A 12,688-nucleotide genomic window follows, 5' to 3' on the forward strand; every position below is an offset into this window, starting at 1 on the left:
TAACTTTCTAGAATCTTGCTCATGGTATGTCAGGTTTGAATGAATTCTTTAATAATTTTCCATATGCGAAAAATAGGTGAGAAGAGTAACTTGCCCTCTCTCTAAAAATAAAAAGTAGTGCTAAATATGATGATGTAATTTCATTTCTTGCACAATTATCTTTAAGAAATCATTCTTTTTTCGATCACACAGGACGATTCCTGTAATCGGTGCACCAGATGGAAGGACCCCTTGCGGCCGGAACGCTGGGCATCGGCGGGAATGCTCGAAGTCCTCCAGTGAGACCTCCAACAAAATAATTTTGCGTAAGTCATTTTCGGCGAATCAGCGTACACAGGGTAATTGAAAAATATTAAGTTCCAACAAAATGGTGATGTGTTGAAACAAATGTCATTTTCTTAGTGCACAAAATCGAGAGGAAAGCGCCACCAAAACCAGACTTTTGAAGATATGCGGTGATGGCTACTTGCGATGACAAGGAATTCAATTTAGAATTCCGATTAAAATTGTGTGTACCTTTCTCAATTTATGTTTCCTGCCAATTTGAAAAATACGGTTTCGAGAAAAACACGTTTAATTTTTTTTATATTTTTTGTACCTAAATTAAACGTATCTTGTTAGCGATCGCAGGACCATGTAATAATCATTTCAGATAAAAAACGAGGTCCGCCTCCATCTTCTTCATGATCCATGGTAGTCCTGTGGGCCTTTGTACCAGCCTCTGTCGTCTGTTGCTCTGCTCGCTGCATCGGTACACTTTTCGCCCGTTTCTGTGCAGAAGTTGTAACAGGCTGGTCCGATCTCCAGTTCGAGCACGTTCGTAATTTCCATAAGGCCTGTTAGGCCGGTACTGATATCACGTGGCGATCATTTTTGTCCCGCTGTGGACAGTTTTCGGCGATATTTCTTCACAAATCGCCTTGCAACTCGATAACGGGATTTCTGGCGAACTTGGGATGAACACTGCGATAAAATAGACATCCCATAGACTATTTTAAGCTAAAAAAATCGATTTTTTGAAATTTTCAATAAGTACTACACTCTTAAAAGTCCACCGTCACAACTGAGGCGGCGAAGAGAGGCAGCAATAAGATCCTGAAAGCGACCATTGTGACTCTGTTTACAGTAGGCATCAATCGACGCTAATGTAATCAGAATAAATCAAGAAAATCCAAGTGTAACTGTTAAGAAGTTGTATTGATGTAGTAGGGAGTCTGCGGTTGTCTGCTATTTATAACATACGTCTATAATTAGAAGGCAATAAACTTGTGCAGAGCTGGAAGTTATTTTTACGCCGTACTTACTTATGAAGTGAAGACGTTAATTTACTTAACAAGGAAATGTTAAACAATAGTTTTGCGCCGTTTGTATATTCAAGTAGTTGAATTTTTTCAGCTGTACAAATAAGCTGAGATTACCATCGCAGTCTGAGATAATAAAATTTTGCTACGAACCTCACCAATATATAGCATCTTTGCTTCGTTATCGATTGAAATGTAGTTTACAGAGAACATGCGAAGTTTTTTCCTATGAAGTCTCATTCTAATACAAAGGATGAGCAAGTTTAACAAATAAATATTTCATCTTTCTACTTTAAGAATTTGATGCGATTTACGCCCTGATTACATGATATCCGAGAATGGACGAATTGATTAATTAATAATCAACCAGTCTAATCTCAATTCTTCGGGACAGAAGCGTAACGCTGCCCTATCGATTGTAATTTGAGGTCTGTGCAGTTTAGGGTTGGTTGCTCCAAACCTTTGCCCAGCTGCACACTCGTCACTTCGGCAATGGGCTCGTCTTTGAAGACCATGATGCTTGGTTAGCACGCTCGCACCTGATGAATACAGTACTGCACGAGACTTGAGTCAGGAATGAAGCGAATGGAACTGCTGACGTGAACCCGACTGGGCATTCTTGGGTTGTGTTTTATAAACCCTCGTCGCCAGTTTTGTGGAGGCCGAGTTTCCACTGTTGTTACGGTAGGCCGAGTTTCTGAGTTCGTGAAATGGCTTCTGGTGCAGTACACCTCTAAGACGATTTCCCTCTGCCACTGTTACATAGCTATCCCCCAGGGTCAAGTGAAAAGACAGGAGAACGAAGGTTCTACAACACTCCAACAAACTAGTCACAAACACAAATGAGTTGGAAAGGTTTACTTATCTTCGTGACTTGTTGAATGATTAAGTATGCAACACTGCTTGTAATATAACACAAAGGACCCTCAATTTTTAAGTGCATATAATCGTAGATAAACTTCACAGTACATAGAAATTGCAATTTACAACTGTTCTGTTCACTTCTAAGAGGTCACTAAACGACGTTCCGTGTATAAGTCAGCCCTGGACGTTGATCTATAACCACGTGGGCGAGATCTGCTCTTCTGTCTTCCGAGTAGGCTTCTGTCTGTTGCCGTCCGGTCATTGGCGGATTGTGCTCGGTCGGCAATTGGCCGAGGCGACGTCGATATCTTCATCGTCAGCGCCACCCACGGCGTTGGTGGAACTCGCGCAAGTGGAGAGTCTCTATGGCACTGGCGCCAGCTCGCATCTTTGCTCCCGTGGTGCTTTTGCCCTGCGTCGCTGTTGGAGCCTTCCTGTTACACTGGCTACTCCCACTAGAAATGCCAGTCAAGAATTGACCACTTTACTCATATGGTCCCAAGGACGAAAAACTGTCTTTATTTTAAAATTTTTGTTTCTTTTTGTATTTCAAACTAATGCTATTTTTTCAGTTGCATAGGAACATATTTTATCCTTACCTTCTTGAATCTAGCCCAGTACTCATTCACTGATATGCACGTGGAGGAAAATTTATTTTGAACAATTTTGAATATAACATCCCAGATTAACGATTTACAAGAAACCAGAGGTTTTTCTTTCATGTAAAGTGAGACTGACAACTTACGTAACTGTGGCAGTTCATAGAGTCGCTGATCAGATAGTAATGGAAAAGTTTTAATGTTCTCAAGATAAAAATTTACGTAACACAGACGTCGAAACAACAGCGTGATCCCAGTCTTCCTTCGTTGTAAAACGTCAGTTTACGGATTAGTCAGTCATTTCGTGGTAGTTCCGAAGTACGTTTAACGTTTCACAACGCTGTAATCTTATCGTTGCCGGCTAACGCGAGACTGAATTAAGAATCCAGGTTGCAACTTTCAGGTTGAAGGCGACGTACAGAATACTTAAGGCGAAACAGTATTTGACGAATAACTGTCTCTAAGATAGACTATAGTGATGTAGCAAATTAATGAAATACCTATCGCAACTAGCTTACTTCCACCAAAGGTGTCTCTCATGAGTCTTGGGCAGCTTGCTCCCAGGATGGGAAAAATGCTTTTCCAAGAGCAGGGAGTTTTTGTTGTGAAGATTCGAGGAAGATCCGAGAACCCACTGTACAATTCTCTCTCACGCTGCTTCAGTGAAAGTGGTGTAGTGTAATACGTTACTGCGTTGGTTGCTACTCAATTCCATGTTTCGTAAAACGAATTTGCTATAAACGTAATTTTGTGTAACGTGTCAATCCATAAAATATTTCAGAGACAGTGATAAAAACCAATTATTCTCCTAGCTACGTGCTGGTCATTTACAGGTTTGTAGCTGGCTACTTATTTCTCTTCAAGGGTTCCTTTATGTTATAGTAATGGTTATTAATGAGAAAATTTCAAATTACATTGAAAACCTTTTCTGTTGTCTGTCAGGTATTTATTTCCATGGGCAAATTGTCAAAGACGTTTACAGCTGTTTATTTGATTCCTTCCTGTGCCAAAGTTGGATTCACTAGAGGGAAGGGCAGATCATTAAAATTCTTGTGTATTATTTCGACATCTCTGCTACTTACGGATTGGAGCGGATTATTGACAACACACCTTTTCTCACATCTTTCATTCCCTACTCATGAAAGTTGGTTGAACTGTTGTCGACCTTTATTTGTTTTGCCCACATAAGTCAGTAGGTTGGGAGTGGGGCGGAAGGGGCCCCAATTGGGGACATTAGGAGTGGTGCTTCCAGTTCCGGCATTCGCCTGGTCATCAAAGAAAACATCATATAAACCTTGATCGGAGCTAGGGGAATGGACTTATTGTCAGTTCATTTCTAGGGCAATGATGTGTACTGTCTAAGAAAAGAGACAAAAATCGCTCTGTCTGTCTGTCTGTCTCTCTCTCTCTCTCTCTCTCTCTCTCTGTGTGTGTGTGTGTGTGTGTGTGTGTGTGTGTGTGTATATGTGTGAGATTTCCACATGCGTAATTTTGATTACAGCTTCTTGTGCAATTATTACTTTTCCCCCTAAAGCGAGCAGTTATCCCAGAATATTATCCCATAGGACTTCAGTGAATGCAAATAAGCAAAATATATCGATTTACTGACTTATACGTTGCTGAAGTTCGTAATTACTCTTATGGCAAAAGTAGGTGAGCCTAAACGTTTTACTAGGTGTTATACGACACGCAGCGAGAACATTGCGTCCATTAACATGCTCGGAATGAGCGCGGAGTACCACTATGCATGGCGCTGCGATAAACACCTGGTGTCAACCTAAACGGCTAGCACAGAGTCCGAAATCATGGTTAGGGAATTGGCTCTGTACTCTGCGTCGAACAACTCCTCGTCTGACAAGTCTGTCTGGTGGTGAAACCAAATCCCTCCTCCCCCTTAAGACACACATCGGGCCGAAAATGCCCAGGCATTTGTCGGAGTCGCTGAGTCAAGGGACGTAGTGCGTTGGGGATTTCTAACAGGCTCTCTACCGGGACGTCTTGGGCGATGCTACGGGTAATGATTGGCTGATATCCACCCGAAGCTGGTGGTCGAAGACTGATGGGGATTGGGGGGCAAGCCCTGCTGAGTACTCTATTTCTATCAGATACACTCTGGCAGACAGTTCTCCAGGTGTCGGGTTCCTCTAGGCAAAGGTATAAATTGTACAGCTAGAAGTGAATATCGTCTATCTGAGTTGTGGCGTCTGTCGCTCAGTTTAATGTAGGCGTGGCTGGTTAGGTTCAAATGGTTCAAATGGCTCTGAGCACTATGGGACTCAACTGCTGTGGTCATAAGTCCCCTAGAACTTAGAACTACTTAAACCTAACTAACCTAAGGACATCACACACATCCATGCCCGAGGCAGGATTCGAACCTGCGACCGTAGCGGTCGTGCGGTTCCAGACTGTAGCGCCTTTAACCGCTCGCCCACTCCGGCCGGCGGCTGGTTAGGATGATGTGTCAGGCGTTGCTGTCCAACTGCAACAATATCAAGTTGCTGTCCCTTATTTCCGACCACAGTGTTTCGCGTGCACCATGATGTTCACTCAAATGTGCGCCCCCAAATCTTCGGAACCTTCATCAAACCGTGGGACAGCCATCGGGCTAGGGTCATGCAGTGCTGGACGCAATATGTCGAAAAGTCTGCAAAGCTGGTAGCTGCCCAGCACCTCAGACTGCGCCAGTTGATTGAAATAGCCCAGCAAGACGCCATAAGCTGTACAGAACAGCTTCTCGAGGGACCTCCGACTATTTCCTTCAGTTCCAATTTGAACATTTTGGCCTACTGCTCGACCTCTGCATTTGATGCCAGATGGTATCGTGCAATCTGTCCCTGAAATGGTATTAAGCAAAAATGGCAGACAAGGTCAGAACTGTAGCGTTCTGCATAGTGGAGGACAAGCTAGTAGCATAGGGAAAATCAGACAAGGGTCTACCACTATAAGCCACGTATAGGCAAGCAAAATCCGTATTCACTCTGTCCCATCGGTAATGTGGAGTGAGCATGGAGAAAATTGTTGTGGCGTGGCTATCTGGTTGTCAGCATATGCTGAACAGGCGTGCACCGCTTACCTGATGTCAATTAATTGCTGGACAACAGTTGTGTCGCCCAGCCAGTGCTTTCAATCGTGACATCCCCCAGGGAGATGCACGTAATATCTGCAAAATACGTTGTCACAATGATGGTGGAATAACGAAGTAGCATTTCTGATATTCTGAAGCTAGCAGTTGGACACTATCAACAACGCTGAGCCTATTTCAAAGTTTGAAAGAAGTTTGAAGTGGTGGGTCCGACACCTCAGGAAAATGCTCCTGTTATCCCTACTGGGTCAGTGAAATGATTCTGAGCAGAAGAAGATCCTCGCTCATAGCTACTGCCACTTCCTGCACTGTCAACGGAAATTCGCTAAGGATATCCTGAAGGTTCTAGAACAGGCAAAACAGATTGTCTACTATTTGTAGAAGTCGGTGTCAACGTCGGGACTCAACAGTAACCGTGACAAAGCATCCACATTCGCATGCTGGGAGATGGGGTGGAAGTCAATATCTTAAGAATAATTACTTAGAAACAAGGCACAGTGTTGTAAACCTTGGTGCTATGTCTGGGAGCTTGGACTGTTGACAACTACATGGGTGGCTTATGGTTTCTAAGGAGGTGGAACTTAGTGCCATAAAAGAACACATGGAAATTTTTATTGTTATGTATGATCGTGAGTGCTTGCGTCTCAGTCCGGACATAGCTTCTCAGTGCTGTCAACAAAATCATTGAGACAAACTAAATAGGCTACTTTGAGCCAATGCCGTATTGGGATGCATCAGCGGCCAGAGTCAAAAGCTTACTGGGTGTGAATGTGGCCTGTTGGAATGTCAACTGACTTATCCCTGACCGCTGAGACTTCTTATGAAGCTGATTCAATAGATGAGAAAGGTGAGCAGCCTATGGAATGAATTTTGCATACTAATTCAGCTCACCAAAGAAGAGTGCAACTCTCTTATACTTTAAGGAACTGGCAGTTTGTCGATTGCTGCAACATGCTTTGCTGATAGTACTATAGCTTCCTCATTTAACATATGCTCTAATTAGTGCACTCTATGATCCAAAATGCTATATTTGTAAAACTTGCAGTGCAGCCCATTTTCTAACAATCGCTGAAAAACTGCCACCTAATTTTGCAAATGCTTTTCTCTCATGGAACGAATAACCCAAATGTCGACCAAATAGTTGATATAGCACGGAATATCTTTGCTAAGTTGCTCGAGAAATTGCTGGAATATTCCTGGAGGTGAAGCTACTCCAAATGGCAACCAGGTAGACTGGTACATTCCAAAAGGGGTGTTTAATACTAAAGCCGCCAAGATGCAGTGTCCAACAGCAACTGACAGTAGGCGTCTGTGAGGTCAATTTTGGAGAAATAGTTAGTGGTGGCCAATTAGCCAACAGCTACTCAGAATGTGTTATGGGATAATCATCTACTTCACTTTGTGCATTTATTGTGTGCTTGACATAGTCATAAAGTCTAACATCGCCATTAGGTTTCTGTGTCACGAACGACAATGGATGTGTCCCACGGGCTCGATGAAATTGGCGACACAACCCCCAAGAGTCTCTCATCTGTTGAGTTCAAAGTTCACTTTATCAGATGGCACATGGTGGGCTTGACAGTATTTAGGAATCGCTAACGGTTTCAGTGTAATGTGGACCCCAAAACTGGTGGCACTACCCAGATCCTTACCAAAAAGTTGGTTGAACTACTGCAACAGTGCCTCCAAGTTCTGAAATCGCGCTATCTGAAAGACCAGGTCAGCTTTATCGACTACTTAAAATCCAAAAATAGTGAAAGCATTAGGTCCGAAATCATTTTCTGCCAACTGTGAATTTACATCCAAAAGCATGAACTTGTGTTGCATATTTTTGTATTTGGACACGACTAGCAGATGTCTCCATAAGGAAATCTACTGGCCGCTAAATGATACTATGTGGCGCTAAGAGTGCTGTAAGGGGGTGCATCTTAGCCAGTGATAAGTAACCAAATTGATTAAACTGGCTGAGGTCCCTGTGTCTAATTGAAAAATTGTGCAGGATCCAACTTTCTCCAAGTACACCCAAAACAGTGTGGCTGTACACCTTCTGACATGATTGTAGACTCAATTGCAAACATGGGGACGTAGTCCCGCAGGGCAGTTTGCTGAAGTTTTCTGATTACAACTGCTAGGTATTATTGCATATGGTAGGTTCAACATGTTGCAAAGAAATAGGAGCATTGTCTCCACTCGTGTCATGACCAGCAATGCGGACAAGACAGCCGCGCCAGTGGGGGCGAACCCAGTGCTGTGCGGGTACAGCGATCTGCACCTGCTGTGAACTCAGTAGAAGACAAGCGGCAGAGACCGAGAGTGGTCCGGTGCAGCGCGCATCTTTGTAACAGACCTACAGCAGGACGCCAGAGAGCCCATCCTGGCACTATACACGCCTTGACAATGAATAACTTCCGATGGACATCGGTCCAACTGGCGTGGGTCGTCAAGTTTTGCCACCTGCTATAGTCCGAAAACACCGTTTGTGTTGCAGCAATCGACACCTCAAACTCTGCGATATGTGACACTTCGCGTAACTTTGGATTCGAATATGCCAACACTTCAATCTGTGCAGCCCTTTCTGGCGCCAGTCGCGCCACTGTATTGTGAATTAGGGAATCCACGTAGGACGTGTCACAATGTTTACACCCAAAATTACACCTGTGTGGTAACTCGCTATGTTGGTTATCCATGCTGCATATGACTACTCAGAATGTTTACGATGTTGAATAAACTGTGCGACTATATCTAACGATTGCTGCTGGGTAGTTGATCTTCTAAACAGCGGTCCATATAAGCAAACGAGTTGCATGTTTACCTGCAGTTACTAGTGCTTTACGCACGTGCCCTATGCCTGGCACTGCATAGAATAGTTTGACGTAGTCATGGGTTCGAGATGCAAACGTCTGCTTTGACACCCTGCAGCTAATTCGCTGCAGACAATAATTGTAGCTGTGATCCTGCAGTCAAAAAGCCTATGCACTGGCTAGAACTGCGAGTTAACAAAATATACAGATATGCGAAATAAAGTTAAATGAATGATTTAATAAAAAGGCTTCTATTCTAATGCCTGTAATTCATGTGGGCGTTGGAGACTTACGTTGAATAATGTTTATTCAAGAAAGGACATTCCAAATAAACGAGAAGTGGTTCTACAGACAGAAAATTCCCCTATCAAATGCAGTGAAGTAGCGCTGAGCGCGTTACGAGAATGATAGCAAAAGCCTCAGACTGAACAGTAACCAAAGACGGGTGAAAACTAAGTCCATTTCGTAATCACAGCACAAGGAATATTCACTAGCTCAAACAGTTCAGAGTTCAACATGCACTCCGTCATCAGGCCACAAGTGGCCCATCGGGACCATCCGAACGCCGTGTCATCCTCAGCTGAGGATGGGGATAGGAGGGGCGTGTGATCAGCATACCGTGTAATGCTGTTGTAAATATAATACTACCATTAATGTGTATATTTTAAAAACTTTTTTGTTCCTTAATAATTTTGGAAAATTAAGCAAATATTATAACGAGAGTAAGCTTTTGTTAAGTGTAGTTTATCTGTTTAAAATAACCTCTTTGACGTAGGTGAAATAAATGTATTAAAACATATTTTGTAAATAATTATGTAATATTTCAAGTACAAGTGTAATTAATTATGTCAATTTTGTATGTATAAGCTGTCATGCAATTGTAGATGGTTCATACTTAGGGTTTTTGTAAGCAGAAGTGTAAATTGAAAAGGTGTATGGATCATAGGTAGAACGAAACTCCGTTCTGTGGTGGAATGGAAAAGGTGGTGGGGCGCGCAAGTGGCTCATGTAGTCGGTAGCTGCCCTGCAAGTGGCGAACACGCATTACGTTGGTCAAGCACTAGAGGCCCCGAATTTACCTGCAAGACTGGGTTTTTGGACTCGGACGTGCTCTCCATGATTGGCGCAGTACGGCATTAATTAATAGCTAAGAAATTTGCAATTTTATCGTCGCCACCAAGAGGCAGACAGACTGCATAGAATAGTTTGACGTAGTCATGGGTTCGAGATGCAAACGTCTGCTTTGACACCCTGCAGCGTACCTGCGCAATTTTACTACGCAGCACCGCCTCACGCCACCTTCGACATCAGTAACAGGCAAAGTACTTTATTTAGAAGTATATCACAATATGGACCATCCTTCTTCAATCAGTGGAATAAAAGTGTTAAATGTACCTTTGTGTTTAACCGTCATTTTCCTATGTCATTTACCTCAGTAGGGTTCTTACCTAAACGAATTTATTCCGAATATCATGATGTTTATTGAAGCTCGAATAACAGTAAATTACTGGTAAGAGTACTGTTTTGGTAGTAAATTCTGAAAATCATTATTAAATACTAATGTTTGCACGTATCAGTTTAAGGGCCACCGCTTTGCGTGGTCATGAGGATAAGTTTTCAATAGTATTTCCGAAAGTAAAGTAACATAATAGTTTAACTGCAACAATGTTAACAGTAATTGTTCGTGTTGCTTCTCCATGTCAAAGAAAACCAGACAAATATTGGTGTTAGTAAAACGTTAACAAGTAACAGTCCTAAAGAAATGAAATTTAGTCGTGTTAAATAATGGTTTTGGTCATATGAATGATAGCTATAAGTTTAATATTTTTTGTATCCTTGTTGAAACATATGTGTGTCTTCTTTAAATAATTACTGAAGTATAGTAATAAATTCCATAAGTAACACAAAGTGGAATTAATAGTACTTACTGCCAAGTGACCGTAGTAAATGGAAATTAAGATAGCAGTCAGTGAAAGTAGTTATTTCTTCATTGTCGAAAATTGACTTCATCCTTTTGTGTAGACACTGTGCCCGATTTGTGCTGGCGGCCGTTTTATTAAGCGAAACAGTTTATTGTTACAACAGGCTTTGTCTGATAAAAGGTTTCCAATAGTAATTATTCTCACTGCTTTTCCCCCAAACTGTATGATTCGGAGAAAAATAGTTCGATACTTTACAATTGGGTTGACCACGGTTAAAATCTCTCTCCGAGAGTCGATGGTTTGGAGTGTTAGTAGTGCATGATTTTGTGGTGGTGTTCCTGCCGCTACTTACTACACAGTTCTGACATTCCGAATTGCGGATCTTCCGTCTTTACAGTGGTAGACCTTAAACGATCTGGTACCGTATTGACGAGAACGCGAAAGTACCATTGCAACTGCTCTCCAGAGATCAACATGATGATTTACAAATTAACAACAAGTGAGACAAAAATAGTAACTCACATTTTGCCTGTCATCTTTTCCGTAATTATTCAAGCGGAAAAAATTAAAATCTTACTCTGGTGCACTCAGGTGTCTTATGAGTTAGAGTTACTTCAAAAGTCAGGAATTGTAGCGGCTGTTCACTACCCATAATCAATCACCTACACGAACGAATCACGCACATTACTTCAGGTAGGCCTGTCTTCTTCAAGAGCTCGAAATAAAGTTTGCAGAATCGCTCCTTTGAGCTCTTCACTCGAAAAGTCCCAGTCTCTACTTGACTGCGTTAATGTTCTGCTACTGTCTGCTTTTCCATTCGCTGAAGGCCATCCCCACCAAAAGCACATCCTTCTTAAGCTCTATACAGACACGATTTAACTCAAGATGACTACTTCCCCACACTGAACTAATAGATTAAAACCAAATTGAAATAAAAGACATGTTATGAAGATTTGGACATACTCAGACCACATACAATGATTACAAATAACGGCTTGTTCAGAAATAAATAAGTTAGTAATCTTGTGCGAGTGTGCTCATGTGAAAAGACGACGGATAATAGCAAAATTTTGTGTAGAAGATTATTTATGCCTTCTTGACAGAAGCACCTTTTGGCATTCTTTTCAATTGTGGTATCCGCTAACACATGCGGCTGACCACTTTTAAATTACTACAATTTTTAACTGCACTTGTAGTCGACATCTAAATTAAGTTACTGCATCAAATAAATACACAAGTACGACAAAATGTGAGGTATTTTTGCAGTATTCATTTGCTGTGTAATTGTGGTGGATACGAGTACAGTGTTTTGACAAACATTTGCGTAATGAAAGAGCTATAGAAGATGTACGAGTAAATAAATAAATAAAAAAGCTAGGGATGAGTGGCTTCATGGAATGACAGCTATTGTGTAATGCTAGCATCTGAGACATCGTTTGTTGAAATGGCATGAAGCATTTAAAAGTTATTAATTCAGAGTTTCATTGTGAAAACGTTTATTAACTTTGCAAAATTAATTTCTGTGGTTTTCAAATGTGTGTGAATTCCTAAGGGATCAAACTGCTGAGGTCATCGGTCCTAGATTTACACACTACTTAAACTAACTTTTGCTAAGAACAACACACACACACCCATGCCCGAGGGAGGATTCGAACTTCCGGCGGGAGGGCCCGCGCAATCCGTGATATGGCGCCTCTAACCGCGCGGCCACTCCGCGCGGCTCTATGGTTTTCAAGGTATTGAGATACTGTTGTCATTGGATGCACCTCATTTTTTTGAGATCGCAGATGTATTCAGATTTACTTTAATATTTAACTGTATATTATTATAGATGCTCGAAGATCTGTGAGAAGCGATCTTGAAGATTCTCTGACACTCCGCCATATTCGGTGCCTTTCCTGCACAAAGGCCACCGAGTAGCCGCCGTCAAATTCCCATCTTTCGGATTTAGCCAGTTCTGTCGATGCTGCTTGTCTTTGTACTCGGACTTGCATGTGCCGGTGACCTAGCCGGAACTGCTGCAGGGCCCCCTGAGCCCTGGGCCCGTTAGCGTTCAGCCCTATAACAAATGGCTCTGAGCCCTATGGGACTCAACTGCTGAGGTCATAAGTCCCCTAGA

Source organism: Schistocerca serialis, chromosome 1 (assembly GCF_023864345.2).
Source record: "Schistocerca serialis cubense isolate TAMUIC-IGC-003099 chromosome 1, iqSchSeri2.2, whole genome shotgun sequence".
NCBI lineage: Eukaryota > Metazoa > Arthropoda > Insecta > Orthoptera > Acrididae > Schistocerca > Schistocerca serialis.